At 42.6% G+C, this 22,023-nt stretch overlaps 1 pseudogene; it reads left to right on the top strand.

Moving 5' to 3' along the window:
* The window catches only part of LOC117269874 (nicotinamide riboside kinase 2-like), a 111,101-nt pseudogene that overhangs the window by 29,988 nt on the left and 59,090 nt on the right, over positions 1–22,023 (top strand).

Raw genomic sequence — 22,023 nt, 5'->3', positions numbered from 1 at the left:
AAAACGTCATATGAACTCTGTTTTTAGCCTCACTGTAGCCTGTAGCTCTGACTGCTTCTCTGTGCTCTGCATTCACGTGTGTCCGCTTGCACAAGACCAGCGAAAGCATGAGCTTTGCTCACCTGTGTTTACATCACGTGCCACGTGCACCGCAGGGAGAGACAACGGTAACCACGGTAGCTAAAAGATAATTTGCACTACGGTCTTTTAGCAAAGGACAGCCCAACATGTCTGAAGACTTTGAAATTGAGGAGGAACTGCATTTCTTTGTTGAGCCGTATTTGTTTGAGCCCGAGTATACGGACGGAACTCAGGCTACTGGACGAAGCAGCCGCTGCAGCTCATGAGCCTAACCCTCAGCCAGCCGCAGAATACCGGAGTCGAGCACTGGAAACCTGGTGGTGTAGTTGTTTCAAATGCAAAGCAATGCCAACGGATGAGGAAAGTCTTTGCTGCTCAGACTGGGAATTGGCGATGCCTGCACTTGAGAATCTGGACATCAGTACTGACGAGACTGCTGCTCTTCAGAGACCGTGCATCACCGATCACCCTGAGCACGCACACGTGAGCGCGGAGCACAGAGAAGCAGTCAGAGCTACAGGCTACAGTGAGGCTAAAAACAGAGTTCATATGACGTTTTCCGAAACAACTTTTTATGTGTATGTGTAGCACTCTTGGATCACTACGGATGAGCAATATTGAGATACTTATGGGGTGTACCCTGCCTCTTGCCCGATGTCAGCTAGGATAGGCTCCAGCCCCCCCGCGACCCTCAAGAGGATGAAGCGGTTAGAAGATGAATGAATGAATGAATGGATTCAATTTTGTGTTCTTGGACGTTAGTCTGGGGCGCTGTCTGCCATTAGGTGTGCTGGTGTGCTCCCAGGTCCTGGTTCAGTGCCAATGACATGACCTCCCACTGCTGGACTCAGTGTGGTCAGACGGCTGGTCACATTGGCAGGTATGGTGTGAGAGCACGTAAGATGGCATCTTGGTAACGTCACGTTGTTGTGGCTCTGCAACATGATGATTTAAACCATTTTTTTGAGCAGCTAGCTTTGTTTGAGGGCTTGCTGAAATAAAAGCTGATTCATTCCACCAATATGCAACAACGTGTAAGTCACAAGCCTGAGCTTAACCCCAAAAGTCATTGTGAGCATTATATGAGCATCTAACGTGTTGTTTTGGTTAATTATGCCACACTGATTCTTCTGCACATTATTAGGCATGTTGGAGACGAATATGTTGAGAGCTATCTGAAAGTACAGTAGGAGGTATCTGTTCCATGTGCAGTGTACAACCATAGATCTGAATAATAACTAGATACCAGACAGCAAGATGGCGCCTACTCGTTTCAATGGAGCCCAGTCTTTCTACAAAGTCGTCGAAATCTGGAGCTTGGGCAGTGACTTGCGGCGTCAGACCCTGGTTGGCGTTATAGTTTAATGGCGCCCGGCGGTGTTGGGGGAAATGCAGCAGGACAAGGATGAAAGTTTAGGCAAGCAAAAGTCTGAGTGGGGCAGGCGGAAAGGGTGGTGGATACGTCCCCAACATTGACTTTCAACCGAGAGAGCGGTGTTCACCTACCGTAAGACTCCAAAGCCAAACCCTGTTCTTTTTTCCCTTAACATGTGCTTGTGTTGCCTAAACCCAACCATTTGCGGTGTTGTACTGACATCGTGTGTGACCACCTTGACATGGTGTCTTAGATTGCGTCAACCAGTGCAATCAACATTGCACGTTGTATGTGGACGTGAAAAGTCCATGACCAAAACGTCAATATGTGACAATGTCGGAGTGAAAATGTGTTGTTCAATGGAGCTGCTTGCCTTACGTTTTATTTTACGTTTTGGGCTACTGTAGAAAAATTGGAATCTCCGTAGATGAGGATGTAGCAATAAACGTCTTATTTCACAACACTTCTTATTTTAAAGGTGATTATACACTAATAAAAACATACTTCTATTCCATTTTTGCCAACATATCCCCCTAAAACACCCCGTTCCCCCTAAACACAGTGGACCTTTAAGAAATATAATTAAAAGGCTTAAAAACTACAACATTTCTCAAGACTTTCACTTGGACAAGGCTGCAGTGTTCATATATTACTTCTGTGTAACCATTCAAGGCTCAAACCTGGCATTTAAAGCCATGATTCATTTCATTACAAAGGTCACTTAAAGCGTTGAATTTAATGATTCCTGCAGATACCCTGTCCTGGTAACACTGATGCAAGGACACACGTTCACTAACTTTCTTTAACAAGATAATTACTAGTTCACAATCAGCAATGTGTTGCTCCAATGGAATCAATCAGCAGGATGGGAGAAAAGCCTGTAGGATAATAAAAAAGGAGCAGAGGTACAGTAATCTAATTTCACTCCAAAACACATCATTTAGTTTGTAGTAAAATTATATAATAAATCTTTTTTGAGTGAGACTTTAATATCCTCCTTCCATTTGTGCAGCTCTGACAGAAAAGAACTGACAAGTAATAAAGATGTAGAAATTTAATATTACAAAGGGAAGCAAGGGTTGCGGCTCACTAAATTAGACAAAAATATATAAAACATTGTGCAGTGGCTTAATACAGGAGCTCATGCTGTGAGAATAGCAGAAGCAAATGCAAATTATTGGGTAAGACTGGTGAGAAATGCTGAATGGCTTATCGAAGAGAAAGGTTAGGGTTAGGAGGTGTGAGCTCAGTGATAGTAAATATGTAATAAACTACAGTATATTTCCCGTTCAGGCGTGGGAAAGAGGTGGGAGAGGAACTTCTGGGGAAAATGTGGGCGATACAATAAACCTGCTAAAAGGCTACATGTGTCTGCCGTCTGTTGGTTCGACAGGATGTAGGATTAATTACACTTTCTATCCAATGCACCTTTTTCTCTTCAGACTTTATCGCTGTTTGATATTTCACAATATATTAATACCATCCAAAATGCTGACTTATGAGTTTCACAAAGATAATCATTGCATGGATAGTGATCAGAATACATTAGATTATACAAGAGATTACTTTAATGAATCCACCCCCATAGCTCCCTGGCAGTAATGATGAATGGAGCAAATGGGTTGGTTACTATGCAAGCTTTTTTAATTATACTGTATCTGCAAAAAAACATTTTATATTAAGTACGCTTCATGCCCGGACATGTCCAGAGTTTCCATTTCACACATGTAACCCACAAAAGGAGATTGAAGCGTTGAAGTGTTCTCACCTAGTGGATGTAGTCGACAATTTTTGGGCAAGGGATGGCACCTGGGTGGAGCATGCAGGAGGCAGATATCTAATGCGGATTACACTGTGGTTACGCACCTAGTTCGTAAAATGATCGTAAACAACTGAGTCTCTTGCAGTTCCTTGAATTTCACTTATTTGATTTCCACATCAACCTTTATTGACAGAGGTTCCCAAATCTCCTCATCTCTCTAGTCAGACATTTTTGTTGCCATTTTCTTCATCAGATGTTAGTTTTCTTCTGATTTTCCATGAGCCGCATGGTAGAAATGTCATCAACACACCCGCTCAAGGCTAAAACACACTGGCGACGAATACCACATGTCAAAAAATACCCCCCTATTATTTCCAATGTACAACCCCACACCTAGCCTGGAAATCCAGCCTCACTGGATTTCCAGGTTACCCTGGTTCCAGTGCCAAGACATACGTCGGTGCTTCTGGATGCACTGCCCCCCTGGCACTTTACGCCACTGTCCTATTTCCAGCTTCGCTGCCCCTGGAATTAAATGCATTTTCCCCCACTCACCCTCTGCTTGTACATACCAACCCCCGTAGCAGCTCTTTTTCTCTGCTCCTATGGCAGCTTGACTCCTCTCCTCACCACCGTTGTTGCTGTGTCTGGTGTGTGAAAAACGAATGGATGAAGAGCGATTTCTTGTTGAGGTTGAGAAATTTCCTGAGGTAAAGGATGACAATCTCGTCATTATAAAGACAATGGCCAAAAAGATCTAGCCTGGCGAGTCATACAGTAGCTCTGGAGATTGGCTCTTCAGGGGAGAAATTTTAATAGGGGCTGATTTTTAGATAACTTTAAAGCTAAAGTAGTAATAACTTTCTCTGGTTGTCTATTCACACATGGGCTCCATTCAAACATTTGCATCCTCAGCTTGTCCAAGTAATGTCTAGATAATTTCAGTTTTGCAGTGCATGTATGAAAGGGGCTTAAGGGCCCATCCCAATACCCCGCCTTAGCCCTACCCCTTGGCCCTACCCCTACATTTGCGCATTCCTGCGAGGGGTAGGGGTGTCCCAATTTCTTTTTGCGTGTTGTGGTAGGGGGCATAACGAGGGGTAGTGGGTATGAAACTAGCCCTTCAGAGCGAGGGATTTCAGATGCTGACTTGCCAGCGAGGGGTAGACGTCGCCATGGCTACCACCGAGCAAGAGACGCGGAAAAAAGTTCATACATAGCTAATGTTACCATCGTCAGGTTGCTTGTTAGCTAGCTAGCTAGCTCGCAGTATCTGGCGTCAGTCATCTGTCCTGTTCTGCAAAATTGTCGGACTTTTCACATTACGATAACACGCCAGCTAGTATAACTATGCTGCCTCGTAATATTAGCTGGTTAGCTCGCTAGCAGAAGTCCCCTATCGTCTGTCGTTCATCAAATGAAGCATGATGAATGCAGCAAACGCGATCGGTAGGATGAATGAAACTCCATTGTAGATGTCGGTTGGAAATGTAGATGGCTCACAGCCTGTTTAAAATAGTTACGTATGCGTGAACGTAACCGAAGGGGTGACGTAGTGAGTGGTGTCCCAATTCCTAGGGAAAGATTTCTACCCCCACCCGTTGTTGCTTCATTTTGAGGGCCAAGGGGTAGTGGGCAGTGGCTAGGGGTAGGGCCAAGGGCTTGGGGTAGTGGACAAGGGGGGGTATTGGGATTGGGCCTAAGGCTATACAGGTAGAAAATGACTGTAAACATATATTTACCCTCCACTTTCTGCTTAAGTGTTGACATTGTCGGCAGTCTATGTAACTTTTTACACCAAACATGACAGCTTGATTTGTTCCTACATTTTAATTGTTCATTTAAAAGTTCCATACTGTTTTCCATTCAGTCAATGGTACAGCAAAGAAAATATGAACTTTCTCCACAGAGATTAATAAAATTGTATCTTGTTTTGTCTAGATAAATCCAATAAAACACAAACCATTTCTCTGCATTCACACAGTTCTCTTCATTTCACATTTGATGAGCTCTCAGTCCAGAACATTTATGGTCCAGTGGGTCTTTAGTGATGATGCAGACCAACCAGAAACCATTCATTCTAGCAGTGAATAACACAGTTTACCAGTCTGCACAATTCCATTTAGTAAAGGATAGATGAATAGCTTGGAAAAGACAGTCGATGGCCTGACTGGCAAGTCAACAAAACTGTTGGCCGAGGACATTTGGTCACAGCTGAGCCTTTCATGGTCATAGCAGCGACAGAAAATCTGATTTCCACAGTCATGTTTACCAACTGTTGTGACTTTGTTTCATGAAGCAGTGATAAAGTGCACAGTGGACGAGACGCTGGGTAAAGTCATTGAAAACACTCCAGCTCTGTTTAACTTTTGTTATTAAAATGACATGAATAAACATCTTAAAAACACTGCCTGGAGACGGTTACTTCATAGAGAGAGATAAAGTTCAGACCAGCTTCTATTTTGAATTGTTTGAATGTAGTTTTAAACTAACTCAGTAATAACTAAGAAACATTATTGCTGCTGAGTCAGGTTTTTAATTACACATTTTCATCTCTGCATGTCTCCTTTGCAACTTTTATAGAAACATCAGAGAAAAGCAACACTAAAGTACAAAGGATTACATGGCAACTTTGTGTTGTTGTTGTTGTTGTTGTTGTTGTTGTTTTGCCCAAAAATTAACAAAGCTTTATTTTTTAATTTGATATTGGTGTATTTTTCATAATCACTTCATGCAGTGCAGCAATGTGTGGTGTTCAAAAGGAACTTTAAGTTCTCTGTCTGGGGTTCATTTGGTCAAAAAATGACTTTATCAGCCAAATAAGAAGATTCAATTAGAAAAAGAAATCAAAAACAAATCTAAATGCCTGCAAATCACGCTTGAGAAATTGCCAGTCAGCTGTTCCGAAAGCTACTCTCCCCACTTCATGCTACCGCACTTTCTTGCTGCCTTAGATTTACTGATCACCGGAGTGAATAGAAACACCTGAGGCCCTCTCTGCTGCACACCGCTTCAGCTACTATCTTAGGAGTGGTGGCATTTCATCATAAGTGACTTCTCCCCCCGTTTTTAAATTTGACCTTCATGTATTCACTGTGCTCCACCCTGCCTCTGTATTATATTGTTATGGTTTCTCAGGACCCTGTATTCAGGGACACCTCTTATTCTCCTGGAGACATTTAGATTAATATTTCAATGGAAAGGTGGTCTTTTCATAAAACTGGGCTGCCGATGCAGAAGATAGATACAAATACTTTTTAAATTGGTGCTACATGACCAAAGAAAAGAGAGGAAAAGGGACTTGCATTTGCTTTCATTAAATGAGGTAGATAACAGACCCAATAAATGCTCCTGCTCATCGTCAAAATGCGAGCTTGTCCGTTTTGACACAGGAAACAAAATGGCAGCTGGCTGGGAAGAGAGGATCTCAAATTCCAGTTAAACAGTAAGCTAAATTATTCTTTTGAAGACATTGAGGCAAGAAATAGGCAAAGGTCTTGAGCTATGGTCATGAGCTGTGGATAGCGACCGAAAGAATGAGCTGGTGGATTCAAGCGGCCGAAATGAGTTTCCTCAGCAGGGTGTCTGGACTCAGCCTTACAGATAAGGTAAGGAGACCGGACATCCAGAGGGAGCTCGGAGTAGAGCCGCTGCTCCTTCACTTCGCAAGGGGTCAGTTGAGGTGGTTCGGACATCTGATCAAGATGCCTCCTAGGTGCCTCCAGTTGGAGGTGTTCCAGGCAGGTCCCACTGGTAGGAGGCCCCAGGGCAGACCCAGAACACGCTGGAGGGATTACATATCTCATCTGGCCTGGGAACACCTCAGGTCTCCCAGGAGGAGCTGGAAAGCGCTGCTGAGGGGAGGGACATCTGGGGTGCTTTGCTCAGCTGGCTTCAAATAAGTGGTTGAAAAGGGATGGATGGATGGATGGATGGATGGATGCTTAGTTTTACCGTTTAATCTCAGTTTTTCTAAGCTATCGTTTTCACACTACAGAAACCAGTATGGCATCCACTTCCTGTTTTTAAATTCTCGTATTATAGCTGAACAGTGCACTAAAATGGTTTGGTTGATATTTGATCAGCACCGGTTAGTTTTACAGTTTGATCTGAGTTTGGTTTGACTTCGAGAGAGAGATAAGGTTGGGTCTCCATCTTGTTCAGCTTCTATACTCTTTGCATCTTTGGTGGCGGGCATACAAAAATGCAAAACAAAAATGATCAACAGCCCTCAAGCCTGTGAAAATACACTTGATTTTGAGCTGGGAGATGAGCAGGGACAACTGGGCATTGGTAAAATGGTGGGAAGTTTACCACAGTTCATTTACATACAATACCCACAATGTGGGTATTGGGTACAATATGTGTCTCTAAAGCCCAGTTCAGACCAAAGATTTGCGACGAGACGAGCTGAAACAGGCAACTATTTGCAATGTTAATGTGCCATTGTGCAACGTTCTAAAGACCTGCCAGTTCATGGTGTATCTTCTCTACGCAACAACTCTTTGTACTTCTGTTCTGATTTGCAGCTTTTCAGGCTTATGTTGTGGCTGAATATAATTTGTAGCTCCTTAAATATGGATGAGGGTAGTGACAGTGACACACTGGCTACAGCTGCATTTGAAGTTGTGATGAAACAGCGAGGAACATTAACATAACGAGTATCAGATGGACTGTGTTCATAATAAATATGCCACGATAATATAAATAACCAACGCCAATTAATCAGTCAATGAGAATGTGTGTGGGGGGGCAGGGCATAAGCATATATAGCGAGCAGCAGCAGCAATCCACCATCCGACGCATCGTGAGGATGGAAACAGAGGGCTCAGTGGTCATTTTGACTTGACCAGCGGACTTTACTACAAGCTGACTGGCTGTTGAAACAAGTGACGTGCTTTACGTTTTAAAACCAGCTGCCGGCGATTTGACCAGAGTTACAGGTGACACCATCAGCCAACTTGAGTCGACCTCAGATCAACCGGTTCACACTGCTGCAACTTTTTCTGCAACGTCCTCAAACAGTTTCATCTCATTGCCAATCATTGGTCTAAACTGAGCTTTACTTTCTCTTCTTTATGTAAACAGCCTCAAACCTGGCACACACTTGAAAAGAGTTCTTCATCTCACTCAGCGTGTAGCTGACAGACCGTGTGTCTGCTCTGTCATTCACTTTCCCCATCCCCTCTCCCCTACACCTCACCATGTTGCTACCTCCACTCTGGCTGAAATGTTGTTAAGACTACAGGGTTGCAGGAGGTTGAGAGAAGATGCTTTGACAGATAACCTCCTCCAATCTCAATCTGCCTTGTCCTTCTCCACATCAGTCTCTGACACTTAAGACATCAGGGTTGAAGCCATGCCGAAAGATACCTCTGCAATCAACATTTTACCGCTCCCATCCTCTGTAAATCCAATCCTGCGCCTCTAAACCAGCCCATTCCTCCCGCCTCACTTTCTGCCAAACAGTTTGGCACCTACTTTGAGAAAAAGCCTGACAACATCCAAAGCTTCTTCCCCTAGCCACCCTTTCACTTCCCCCCAATTTACTCTCTGTCTCCTCCTCTAATCCCACTGGCACTGACTTATTGTCTGTCTCGGCTCGTCCCAGATACAGTCTGCTTGCAGCCTCTCTTGTGCAATTCCTCAACCCATCTCTTTCCTCCTCATCTGCACAGCTGCTCCTCACTCTTGTTGACCTGGAGATCTCTTGGTATGCACTCAGAGTTATGTTCTAGTCTGTTCTCAAACTAGAGGGAACAGAATTTAATGACTTTTCCTCGCTGCAACTTAGTTGTTCAACAAATTACCCCTGCCAAAGAGGTTAACATTAATCTTGAGGCACGATAGAGATTAAAATACTTAGTAATGACACTGGAGCAGCCAGAATCATACATTTGCATTCGTCATATTTTGAATATCTTTCATACTTTGCTGCTCAAGAGATCTTTTTCTTACATTTTGCTGCCTCATGCCTCCATCTGCTGTAAAAAATAAACATGCTGATCAGTCCATCCATCATCAGTACACCTTGTACCTATTTTTCTAGGCAGCAACTTCAGACTCTGCAATCAACAATCTCATCTGTGGAACATTGTGTATTAGTTAACTTTCATCATCTGAAAATAATAGTGAGATTGGGTAAAGGCACACAGTGGGGTACCACTTATAAATGATTAGGAATGTGTCTCAGCTATTTTAGGCCCTGCCTATACTGATATTTTATTAACATATTTTCCTCTACATTTTGCTCTCCCGTCCACATCAAATGGAGATTTAGGTCACTTTCATGAAGAGTTTTAAAAATGCCTTCAAAGGTGCAAATTCTTGGAGCATTTGACAATCAATTACTCAAGCTCCTTGATTTGCACATGCCTACTGTGATTTATGATGACAAATTTGCATTATATTGGCTTTTTGTTTTTATTTATCTGCATTCATATGCAGATATTTATCTATAGAGATTAGTTGAAATGGCTAGCACATGGAAGGGGAAGCCTTGGCCTGGATCTGTGCTGGCTGCATCAGATCTCCTGAAATTTTGGCCATTGCCCCATGAGGCTTTGTCATCGCCAGACGGTGGGCAATGGGTTCCTAGACTGATTTGATATTAACAGGGGAAAATGGCTCAGCTTTCATCATTTTCTGTCATTGCTAACCAGTCTATATAAATAGCATCTGCTGGCCTTAATTGGCATGTAAAGCTACCTAAACCAGCTGTCAAGCAAACAGCAATGGTAGCAAGTAAAAGAACCACAAAATTCAACTGGACAGAGGAACAATTTTTACTACTAGCTGAATTAGTTGATGAGCGAAAAAAACATTTCAGAAGGGAAATGCAGCTCTGATGTTACGGCGAAAGCCAAGAGACAAGTGGGGAAGAATATACCACATTCCTTCTGGTTCGGCGCACAAGTGAAGGGTGCGAAAGCATTGTTATGCCTTGCAGTCTAAGGATCACACAGAAAGTGTTTCAGCAGCTGGAGGTGGCTTTTGTAATTGTTTTCAATCAGAAAGAAACTTTTTCCTTGATGTTTTTGTGTTACTACGCACCTCACATTTCTACGCTCCAAACTCCTTCCTGTGTCATCTTTCGCTTTTTTCCATTGTCCAGTTGGATGATTTGAGATTCGGACCTTCTGTGGTGGTAACGACCACAAGTTTACAGTTGGAGGAGAAACTGGTGGTGGCGGTTGCAGGATATCCAGAGCTATACGACAGAGCTTTACCACACTCAACAAAAAAACAGCAGGAGTGGCTGAAACAGCTATCATTGATGCAAAGCTCCTGGACCAACCCATGATCCACCCTCTTTTTTAGGGTCTTATGTACCCACACAGATCTCCGTTTCTCTATGCCCAACAAACTATTTACTGACACCCTCAACCAGACCTACAGCAAGTACCCTCTGCCTCAACATTTTAGGAACTAGCTACTTATTACTGTGAAATAAATATGATAAAATAAAATAAAAATAAACGGTAGATTGATTACACGGGAAGGTCAGGATAAGGAGCTGATGGGGTGGTTGCCTGGTTACAATACGAAGGCACAGCAAGCTTCTTTTACTAGTGGCATTCAATTAGAAAAAAGAAAAAAAAGGCAGTGTGGTGCGCCCACAATTTGCAACCTGCAAAATGTTTTCTGTGTGATCGGGGCCTAAAGCATCAAGTGGAATTGTAGCACACAAACAGGATTCTTCATACACAGGTAAGTCCTTTTCCACCTACAAACAACTGCCGGCAGAGTTGCCCATATAAGCTACTAGATTGTTTTTAGGGGGTGGACCACCTACTAAACAGTTGTCTAAGGTAGCAGATCATATTGAATGTCTTCACCAAGCTGAAGGAAGACACAGAAAATGCACTGAGTCAGATGAGTTGATAGAAATGCAACAAAGGTAGGAGGCTGTTTTCATACAACCAATAGGCAGGTAAACAGAATGTCAGAAACTAATTTTATCTAAGGTATTGGACATATTTTGGCTATGTATAGCATTACTTTCCAATTAGTTGCTTTCCTCAGGTTGACGTGTGTGAAGTGTTTTTTGACATCTTTCGGAGAAATCAGTGTATCTCCAGCTGGTGTACTGTCTACACTGCCTAATGCCAATTTCTGTTGCAACATAAAACTGCATGTGTCAGACCTACAGTAGAAAGAATGGAAATCATTTGCAAACGTGAGGTCATTGTCAGCAGTCATTATGTGATTTTTGTTTTCTAAGCTGTTGTGGTGTGCAGCCTTGCCAGGCCTTTCTGCTATCATTTTCCCCTACCCTCATTTTCATTTTCATCACCGTAGTCATGACTGTCCTTGAGAGGTTCTGGAATTTGTCTGGCTTTACAGATGTTGTGAAGTACCGCCCAGGCTGTAATGACTTGGCAGACTTCATCTGTAATCAGCCGCACCTCTCCATGTAACACATGAAAATCTGTGGCCAATACCTCGCTCAACTACTGTTTGTGTTTTCTCATGGTCCCTATAAATCCATACAAATAAATCAGCTGAACTGAATTCAGAGCAACTGAAAATATGAATGATTATCTGTTTCTGTTAGTGTGGCTTTTTGAGGGAAATATTTAACTTACACTAGTCTGGATGGAGTTAAGATGTAAGGAGCCATTGTTTGCGTGGACAACCACTGTCTCCTACCAAGTGGCGACTGCCTGGCACGTCCTTCAAAAAGATGTCTCAGGCTCCTCTCAGAGAGCATCTTGGCATCATGTGTTGAGCCTGAAAATTTTGCAACAACACAGTGAAAATAATTTGAACTGTGATGCCGTGATACCTCTTCCTGTTGAGAAAAATGTCTTCATTTTCAGATGTTGCGATAATGCCGATCCTATCAGCTACACCAACAACTTCAGGTAAGCCCATTACATCCATGAATGCCCTCATGCTAACCTTCATGTGTGAAGATCCAGTGCAAATGAAATGAGCTGCGCCACAATATGGTACTGTAAAAGTGTTGTAATTGTTTGTGATGTTGTGATCACTTTCATTTCTGCCGTTACTTTGTTGGATTGGAGATGAGAGCATGTCTCTAATGAGATCGACCACAAACACTATCCCTGCATAATCTAATCTGTAGCGTCTCATTAACTCACTGTCATTCAGCGTTATTTTTCCTACCTCTTTGTCTTTCTGAAACAGAGGAGAAAATGGCAGAAACTCTTACTACTACAACAGTTTCTAACTTTAGAAGCTCTTTTAAATGCTTTGAGAATAACTTTCATCTTTACCAGGATTTAGTTTGAACTGTAAGAGTAAAGTCTTAGATGGAACAACTGGTGAACCAGGTGAGAGTGGACTCAAATGCATAATTGCTGGAGACAGCTCAGGTAAACTCAGTCTTTACTGCTCAAAAGGTAGGTTTGGGACAGACTATCAGTGGAGGCGAACAAATCCAAAAGGGATGAGGCAGAGGCAGAGGCAGAGTCACTCCACAGACACACACTGAATACTCTGGTGAGGGGAAGGATAACGAGACACAGGTGAGGCTGATCAGGGCGGGACAGACAGTCAGACACAGGTGAAGTCATCAAAAGGGAGGGAAAACAAACAGGGGCAGGAAGTGAAGTGATTTGAAACCAGAGGAGATGTGAGTTTCAAAGTAAAACAGGAATTGAATGAATGAAATAGAAAACACATGACCTAAGAAACTAGCAAGTAAAAGAACCACAAAATTCAACTGGACAGAGGAACAATTTTTACTACTAGCTGAATTAGTTGATGAGCAAAAAAAACATTTCAAAAGGGAAATGCAGCTCTGATGTTACGGTGAAAGCCAAGAGACAAGTGGGGAAGAATATACCACATTCCTTCTTGTTCGGCGCACAAGTGAAGGGTGCGAAAGCATTGTTATGCCTTGCAGTCTAAGGATCACACAGAAAGTGTTTCAGCAGCTGGAGGTGGCTTTTGTAATTGTTTTCAATCAGAAAGAAGCTTTTTCCTTGATGTTTTTGTGTTACTACGCACCTCACATTTCTACGCTCCAAACTCCTTCCTGTGTCATCTTTCGCTTTTTTCCATTGTCCAATTGGATGATTTGAGATTCGGACCTTCTGTGGTGGTAACAAACACAAGTTTACAGTTGGAGGAGAAACTGGTGGTGGCGGTTGCAGGATATCCAGAGCTATACGACAGAGCTGTACCACACTCTCAACAAAAAAAAACAGCAGGAGTGGATTCACATCCCTTGCGGAGATCCAAGGGGAGAGGGGGTAGCAACACAACTCCACCTAATGGAGGCTGACGGCGCCCCAGATTCAAACGTCCAAAAACACATAATTGAAACCACAAAATATCTCCATACTGCTCGTCCGTAATGATCCAAGTGTCCTGAAGCCCTGACATAAAAAGTTGTTTGGAAAAGTGTTGTGAGGACTCTAAAACTTCACCTGAGCCTCCCTCGGCATATGGGTGAGTAGATAATGGCTGAATTGTCATTTTTGGGTGCACTATCCCTTTAAGCTGTGACATTAGAAAGCCTATATATGTAAAATTATTAGGGCTGTCATATAAAATGTTAATTTTCATTAATCAATCAAATAAAAAATTGCATCATTGAAGGCCCCAGTGGTTTTGTCACATGATGGAGGCAGCGGAGAAGAGGCTGCTTGGCCCCAAGAATGTAGCATTTACATTTAAAAAAAGCCCAGATGCAACTGTTGATAGGAGCACTGTTCTCTGCAGTTTCTGCAGTAAGGAATTTTTGTACCATCAGAGTACTGAAAGCCTGAAATATCACCTCAACATTTAGCAGCAAACCTGGACTTCGAGCTAGCACAGACTCTGATGCTAGCAGTCAGCCTTGTCAAGCCACACTCGACCAGGCGTGCAGATGCAGACTGAGTCAGTCTACCTGTGAATGACTATCTAACTCCCTTGCAAAATGGATTGCGATGGACTGCAGACCAGTTTGGGTGGTAGAGAACAGAGGGACAATTGAGTCCAAAATTGAGCAGCTTTACAACGACACATCTGCCAAAATTCATTTGACCTGAATTTTTAAAAAATACTTTCACAGCAAAAATGTATGCCTGCAATTATTTTGGATGAATTAATCTCACAGCATGTAACTAATTTTTTAGTTAGTTTTTAAAATATAAATATATGCCCACATTATTTTTGAGATATGTCACAGCTTAGAGACAAAAGAACCCAAGAGCCCAACTCAGGACACAGGTGTTAAAAAATAAAGAAATAAAAAACAGGGATACAAAAATCCAAACAAAGGCAAACAAAGCAGAAAGGGGTGAGGTCGTGGCAGAATCAAAAATACACAGGCAAGGTCAAAAAGCTAGAGTAGGATCAAAACACACACAGGTGATATTTAGTGTGCTGGAAAGCTAAGACATACAGTACAGGCCAAAAGTTTGGACACACCTTCTCATTCAATGCGTTTTCTTTATTTTCATGACTATTTACATTGTAGATTCTCACTGAAGGCATCAAAACTATGAATGAACACATGTGGAGTTATGTACTTAACAAAAAAAGGTGAAATAACTGAAAACATGTTTTATATTCTAGTTTCTTCAAAATAGCCACCCTTTGCTCTGATTACTGCTTTGCACACTCTTGGCATTCTCTCCATGAGCTTCAAGAGGTAGTCACCTGAAATGGTTTCCACTTCACAGGTGTGCCTTATCAGGGTTAATTAGTGGAATTTCTTGCTTTATCAATGGGGTTGGGACCATCAGTTGTGGTGTGCAGAAGTCAGGTTAATACACAGCCGACAGCCCTATTGGACAACTGTTAAAATTCATATTATGGCAAGAACCAATCAGCTAACTAAAGAAAAACGAGTGGCCATCATTACTTTAAGAAATGAAGGTCAGTCAGTCCGGAAAATTGCAAAAACTTTAAATGTGTCCCCAAGTGGAGTCGCAAAAACCATCAAGCGCTACAACGAAACTGGCACACATGAGGACCGACCCAGGAAAGGAAGACCAAGAGTCACCTCTGCTTCTGAGGATAAGTTCATCCGAGTCACCAGCCTCAGAAATCGCAAGTTAACAGCAGCTCAGATCAGAGACCAGATGAATGCCACACAGAGTTCTAGCAGCAGACCCATCTCTAGAACAACTGTTAAGAGGAGACTGCGCCAATCAGGCCTTCATGGTCAAATAGCTGCTAGGAAACCACTGCTAAGGAGAGGCAACAAGCAGAAGAGATTTGTTTGGGCCAAGAAACACAAGGAATGGACATTAGACAAGTGGAAATCTGTGCTTTGGTCTGATGAGTCCAAATTTGAGATCTTTGGTTCCAACCGCCGTGTCTTTGTGAGACGCAGAAAAGGTGAACGGATGGATTCCACATGCCTGGTTCCCACTGTGAAGCATGGAGGAGGAGGTGTGATGGTGTGGGGGTGTTTTGCTGGTGACACTGTTGGGGATTTATTCAAAATTGAAGGCACACTGAACCAGCATGGCTACCACAGCATCCTGCAGCAACATGCCATCCCATCCGGTTTGCGTTTAGTTGGACGATCATTTATTTTTCAACAGGACAATGACCCCAAACACACCTCCAGGCTGTGTAAGGGCTATTTGACCAAGAAGGAGAGTGATGGAGTGCTGCGGCAGATGACCTGGCCTCCACAGTCACCGGACCTGAACCCAATCGAGATGGTTTGGGGTGAGCTGGACCGCAGAGTGAAGGCAAAGGGGCCAACAAGTGCTAAACACCTCTGGGAACTCCTTCAAGACTGTTGGAAAACCATTTCAGGTGACTACCTCTTGAAGCTCATGGAGAGAATGCCAAGAGTGTGCAAAGCAGTAATCAGAGCAAAGGGTGGCTATTTTGAAGAAACTAGAATATAAAACATGTTTTCAGTTATTTCACCTTTTTTTGTTAAGTACATAACTCCACATGTGTTCATTCATAGTTTTGATGCCTTCAGTGAGAATCTACAATGTAAATAGTCATGAAAATAAAGAAAACGCATTGAATGAGAAGGTGTGTCCAAACTTTTGGCCTGTACTGTATAGCACATCTGGCAGATAGAGCTAATGGAAGTGGCCCAGTAAGTGTAGCAGTAAGCTAATGAGGGAATGAGGAACAGGTGAGTGGGGAGGATGAGCAGGTGAAGTGAGGACACGTAGGTGAGAGTGTCAGGGTCTGAAATGACAGCAGAATTAGACACATTGTACAAGGAGCCAAACTGAATAAATGAACTGAGTACATGGACTGAATACTTGAAAGCGTGACAGAGATAGGTGGATCCAGCTAATGGGCCTATCAAAAAGACTTTGATCTATATAAATAGGACTTAATAGGGTGCAGAAAAAACAAATAGATCAGAGCGTCAACAGTACGACTTTTACTAAGAGGAAACAGTCTCTTGGTTTTTCTCCACACTTCCCGTACCTTGTCTCACTTAACCTTTTGTCAAAAGAGCTGCAGCAATCTTGATAAGTTGTTGTGTTCACTCCATTTACAAAACCACAGATTGTTTGGGTGTCTACAGTCTGACAGGTAAATTTCTCTGACAAATGTCTGTCTCTCTGTACGGCTCGCGCTCGTAAATAAATGTATGTTCCGTCTGTTTCTCTTCGCCAAGCTGCAAAGTCACAGCAGGTCCATTCAAAGTGTTGCTATCAAAGTGACTTCTCTCAGATTCTGTCCTGTTACTGTATGAGATATTCTGTATTTCCCAATATTGGTAAATATGTCTCACTATAGAAAGTTAAGAAAGCTAATTCATCATCATAAGGCACTGTAACAACTCACATTTGACAAGCACTGATTTGGCATATTGCCCTTGATTAATAGTGGTGGATTTGTCCCCATATAATATAATTTAATGTGCAAGTAACTTATCAACTTACAAAGTATAATACTACCACTGCTCACTTTGTACACACACATGTATAAATGTACGTGAATATGTCTATGGTCTTGCACTAACAAACTAACCCTGAGCATTGGAGTGAAGTTTCCTGACTGTCGGGTCACTGGGTCAAGGATCCAACTAAAAAGCCAAAGCTGTGTCAAAGTCCAGTGGCCGAACATCCTTATATAGCTTGTGGAAAAACCCAGCGTATATACAAAACAAAAACTCGAGGCATTAAAATCTCTCGATGTATAGTTTTGTACTTTGCAGTTAGGCTTGTCACGATACCAGAATTTCAGTAGTCGATACCAATACCGGTGAATTTCCACGATTCTCGATACTCATTCGATACCACGATAAAAATCAAAAAACAGAAATTGACAGCGCCACTGGCCACGCACATGTGAGTGATTGACGGTGACAACGTGTGTCGGCTTCGTCGAGTGTACCAAGTCCAGCACGATGCTGGTATATGACAGCAAAAAGACGGGGACCTCGACACTTAAGAGGCACATGATGACGGCTTGCCATGGAAAGAAAGACAAGAGTCAGCCTTCAATGTCCACGTTCGTATCCTTAAAAAAAGTCGGGTTTAAACCGGGCTCGGGGACGGGTCAGACCGGGTTCGGACAGAACATGCACGGGCTCAGGTGGGGTCGGGCTGGAGTTTTTGGGCCCAATCTAAGCTCTACCACTTGTAGAAGCCATTGTTTCTAGCAAAGACGATGGAGAACAGGCGCTCTTCCTCGGTGCTCATCCTTGGTACAGACTGACGCACGTATACTGCCCCCGTCAGTTCTGACAGGAATTGACACGGGCCGCTGTTGTATGAAAAAAAAAAAAAAAAAAAAAAAAAAAAAACAGGTACCGACGTATTTTTTGTGTGTTGGCATCGACTTGGTACCGAAGTATCGGTTCTCATGACAACCAAATTATTTTGGTTTTTTCTGGACAGGTGTGCTGCTGAGCCAGTGACAAGGACATAAAACGAAGCTATATAAGACACAGACAAAACAAACAACTACATAGTTACAACAAACTGCACTTCATGGCTCATTTACCATTAACTTTCCACTGTTTACTGCATTTTAGAACAATGAAGATACTGCTGCCACTAGGTGTGTGTGTGTGCATGCCACCTAAATAGGCCTGAATATTATTTCTGTAACCGTAATATGTGAATATTATGTAGATTTTTTTGTTTATATCAAATTCTAGCAACCATAAATATTTTCAGCGATGGGTTTCTCTAAAAAAAAAAAAAAAAAAAAAAAAGAAGGTTATCTTTTTCTGTTTTCCTGTGCAAGACCAATTTTGTCAGGTTTCCGCTATTTTTCTGCCACCACAATGCGTGCACATTTGCTGTGACATAACTGTGACGTCTACTCCAATAAGCACTATTATATTCATACATAATTCATAACAGTATTATTCATTGCACGTCCTTTGGTGCATCTGGATCACAAAACAATATCTGACATGATTACTGAAGCACTTTTACAGTAACACTAATTAATAAATGCTGCCATCAGGCCAAAATCTGAAAAACATTCAGATTCTAAAAAAACAGCAGCAGCGTTGCCAGTGCTCACTGATTAATTCTCACTATGGTCTTTATTAAGTTAATAAATAATGTACTTTATGTCCTAATATATGAAGACATTGCATTGGAAGCAGCCATCAGAAGTGGGAGTCTATGGCTGAGCTATTTTCCATGAGTTATTTTGTTCTCCATTCAGCTGCCACTTGTTCTTTCTCTAAATTATTGCTATTCATTTTATATTCTCTAAATTCACATTTGCTTGTTTACTCTGATGTGAAAGCAGGTAGTAGTAATTACCAGTAGAAACGGAAGTGGATTCTCAAAAGTATAGATGTGTTGTCAAATTAGTTTCATTGTGCTTCATGCCAGGTAGGAACAAAGTATCAGCCGTAAAAAGATCTACATTAAGGGCCCCGTTTTTGTGGCTGTGCAACTTCCAGCACAAGCAGCGCTTCATAGTTTGATATTTACCTGACCTTGAAATTTGCTTTGTCGTCTGTGTGGTATTTTGGTTCCAAGCACAAGGTACTCAGGGGGGAAGAGTGGTATTTTGGTGGAAGATGAGTCTTACACTTTGACATTATGACGGAAACAGACATGGTTCTGAGATGTCTATTCTAAATACAACAACAGCAAATGAGCAGCATCGACTGAATAATCCGTAAAATGTAAATTAACCATTTTATTACCCGCTCTTTAATCAGTAGTTATGTTTAATTTGCTGTCAAAAATAGGAGTTTAATGTGGTTAAAGGTATCAATGAATTAGTGTTTCTTACATCTCAGAGCAACTTTATAGTGTGTGAATACTTTCACCTTGAGTTCATTAAATCCCTTCTCCCATCTGAGAGTTATGTTTAGGTGTTAAGACGGTAATAGGTTTGAAATGTCTTTCCTGTTTGAAAATATACTGAAGCTTTACCAACATTTCTTTTGTAAGATCCATAATATTGTGCAATTGCAAACAAGGGATTCAAGACTATGACTCTTTAATCTCCCTTTACTCAAAGTACCTCCAGTGCCTGTCAACATGAGGAGTACTCTGTGAAGGTGAAGGCTGATGAGGTTAAACCAGAGGAAAGTTCTGATTGGTGTCAACTGTAAGTGACAGTTTGAAAATATGCTGTTTTTGGAAAGTACTTGTGCTGTCAGTGAAAGACTTCTTTCCCTTGAATCCCTTGTGTGTGTACACCTTGCTAGTACCAAGTTGGATCCCTTTTGCCTTCAGAACTGCCTTAATTCTTGGTGTCAACAAGATGCTGGAAACATTCCTCAGAGACTTTGGTCCATATTGACAAAGGAATATGGAAGTAGCCATCAGAAGATGGGTACACTGTGGTCATAAAGGGATGGACACGGTCAGCAACAATACTCAGGTAGGCTGTGGTGTTTAAACCATGCTCAGTTGGTACTAAGAAAATCTCCCCCACACCATTACACCACCAGCAGCAGCCTGAACCGTTGATACAAGGCAGGATGGATCCATGACGCCAAATTCTGAGCCTACCATCTGAATGTGGCAGCAGAAATCGAGAGCCCTTGTGGACTGTGAACAGCGAGAACACTACTGTCTGTCTGACTGTACTCCTTTCTTGAGAAAACAGCTTGCTGCAGCCTCTTGTGGATAATAAACTGACCAGCCAAACTGACCTCCGAACAGCATCTTCCGTTGCGAGATGACAGAAGGAGCAGATTGTGTGATGACGTGGGAGGTTTGTACTGGGGTGAATGCCCTACGTCACTGCATGGTCACAGGTGACTTTGTTGGTACAATGGCTTGACCTGCACATATTATGCAAGATGGAAATATCCAGTGCTAAAGCCCCGCCATCTGGTGGTCAAGAAGGAGCTAAGACGAACTGGCACTGTGACGAAACAAGACACACACTGAATAATCTGGTGAGTGGAAGGATAATGAGACACAGGTGAGGCTAATCAGGGTGGGACAGACAATCAGACACAGGTGAAGTCATCAAAGTGAAGGGAAACACACAAAGAATGTTGCAGCAGAATTCCACACTCATCAGACCAGGCAACGTTTTTCCAATCTTCTATTGTCCAGTTTTGGTGAGCCTGTGTGAATTGTAGCCTCAGTTTCCTGTTGTTAGCTGACAGGAGTGGCACCTGGTGTGGTCTTCTGCTGCTGTAGCCCATCTGCTTCAAGGTTGGACAAGGTGTTGTTGCTTCAGAGATGGTCTTCTGCAGACCTTGGTTGGAACCAGTGGTTATTTGACTTCCTGTTGCCTTTCTATCATCTTGAACCAGTCTGGCCATTCTCCTCTGACCTCTGGCATCAACAAGGCATTTTGGCTCACTGGATATTTTCTGTTTTTTGGGACCATCCTCTGTAAACCCTAGAGATGCCCGTCTGGCACCAACAACCATGCCACATTCAAAGTCACTTAAATCACCTTTTCTTCCTCATTCTGATGCTCCGTTTGAACTTCAGCAGGTTGTCTTCACCATGTCTACATGCCTAAATGCATTGAGTTGCTGCCACATGACTGGCTAATTAGCTATTTACATTAACGGGCAGTTGAACATGTGTACGTAATAAAGTGGCTGGTGAGTGTATATATATGTACAATACAGGCCAAAAGTTTGGACACACCTTCTCATTCAATGCGTTTTCTTTATTTTCATGACTATTTACATTGTAGATTCTCACTGAAGGCATCAAAACTATGAATGAACACATGTGGAGTTATGTACTTAACAAAAAAAGGTGAAATAACTGAAAACATATTTTATATTCTAGTTTCTTCAAAACAGCCACCCTTTGCTCTGATTACTGCTTTGCACACTCTTGGCATTCTCTCCATGAGCTTCAAGAGGTAGTCACCTGAAATGGTTTTCCAACAGTCTTGAAGGAGTTCCCAGAGGTGTTTAGCACTTGTTGGCCCCTTTGCCTTCACTCTGCGGTCCAGCTCACCCCAAACCATCTCGATTGGATTCAGGTCCGGTGACTGTGGAGGCCAGGTCATCTGCCGCAGCACTCCATCACTCTCCTTCTTGGTCAAATAGCCCTTACACAGCCTGGAGGTGTGTTTGGGGTCATTGTCCTGTTGAAAAATAAATGATCGTCCAACTAAACGCAAACCGGATGGGATGGCATGTCGCTGCAGGATGCTGTGGTAGCCATGCTGGTTCAGTGTGCCTTCAATTTTGAATAAATCCCCAACAGTGTCACCAGCAAAACACCCCCACACCATCACACCTCCTCCTCCATGCTTCACAGTGGGAACCAGGCATGTGGAATCCATCCGTTCACCTTTTCTGCGTCTCACAAAGACACGGCGGTTGGAACCAAAGATCTGAAATTTGGACTCATCAGACCAAAGCACAGATTTCCACTGGTCTAATGTCCATTCCTTGTGTTTCTTGGCCCAAACAAATCTCTTCTGCTTGTTGCCTCTCCTTAGC

Source organism: Epinephelus lanceolatus, chromosome 19 (genome assembly GCF_041903045.1).
Source record: "Epinephelus lanceolatus isolate andai-2023 chromosome 19, ASM4190304v1, whole genome shotgun sequence".
NCBI classification, from domain to species: domain Eukaryota; kingdom Metazoa; phylum Chordata; class Actinopteri; order Perciformes; family Serranidae; genus Epinephelus; species Epinephelus lanceolatus.
This window is presented reverse-complemented; position numbering and strand designations above follow the sequence as displayed.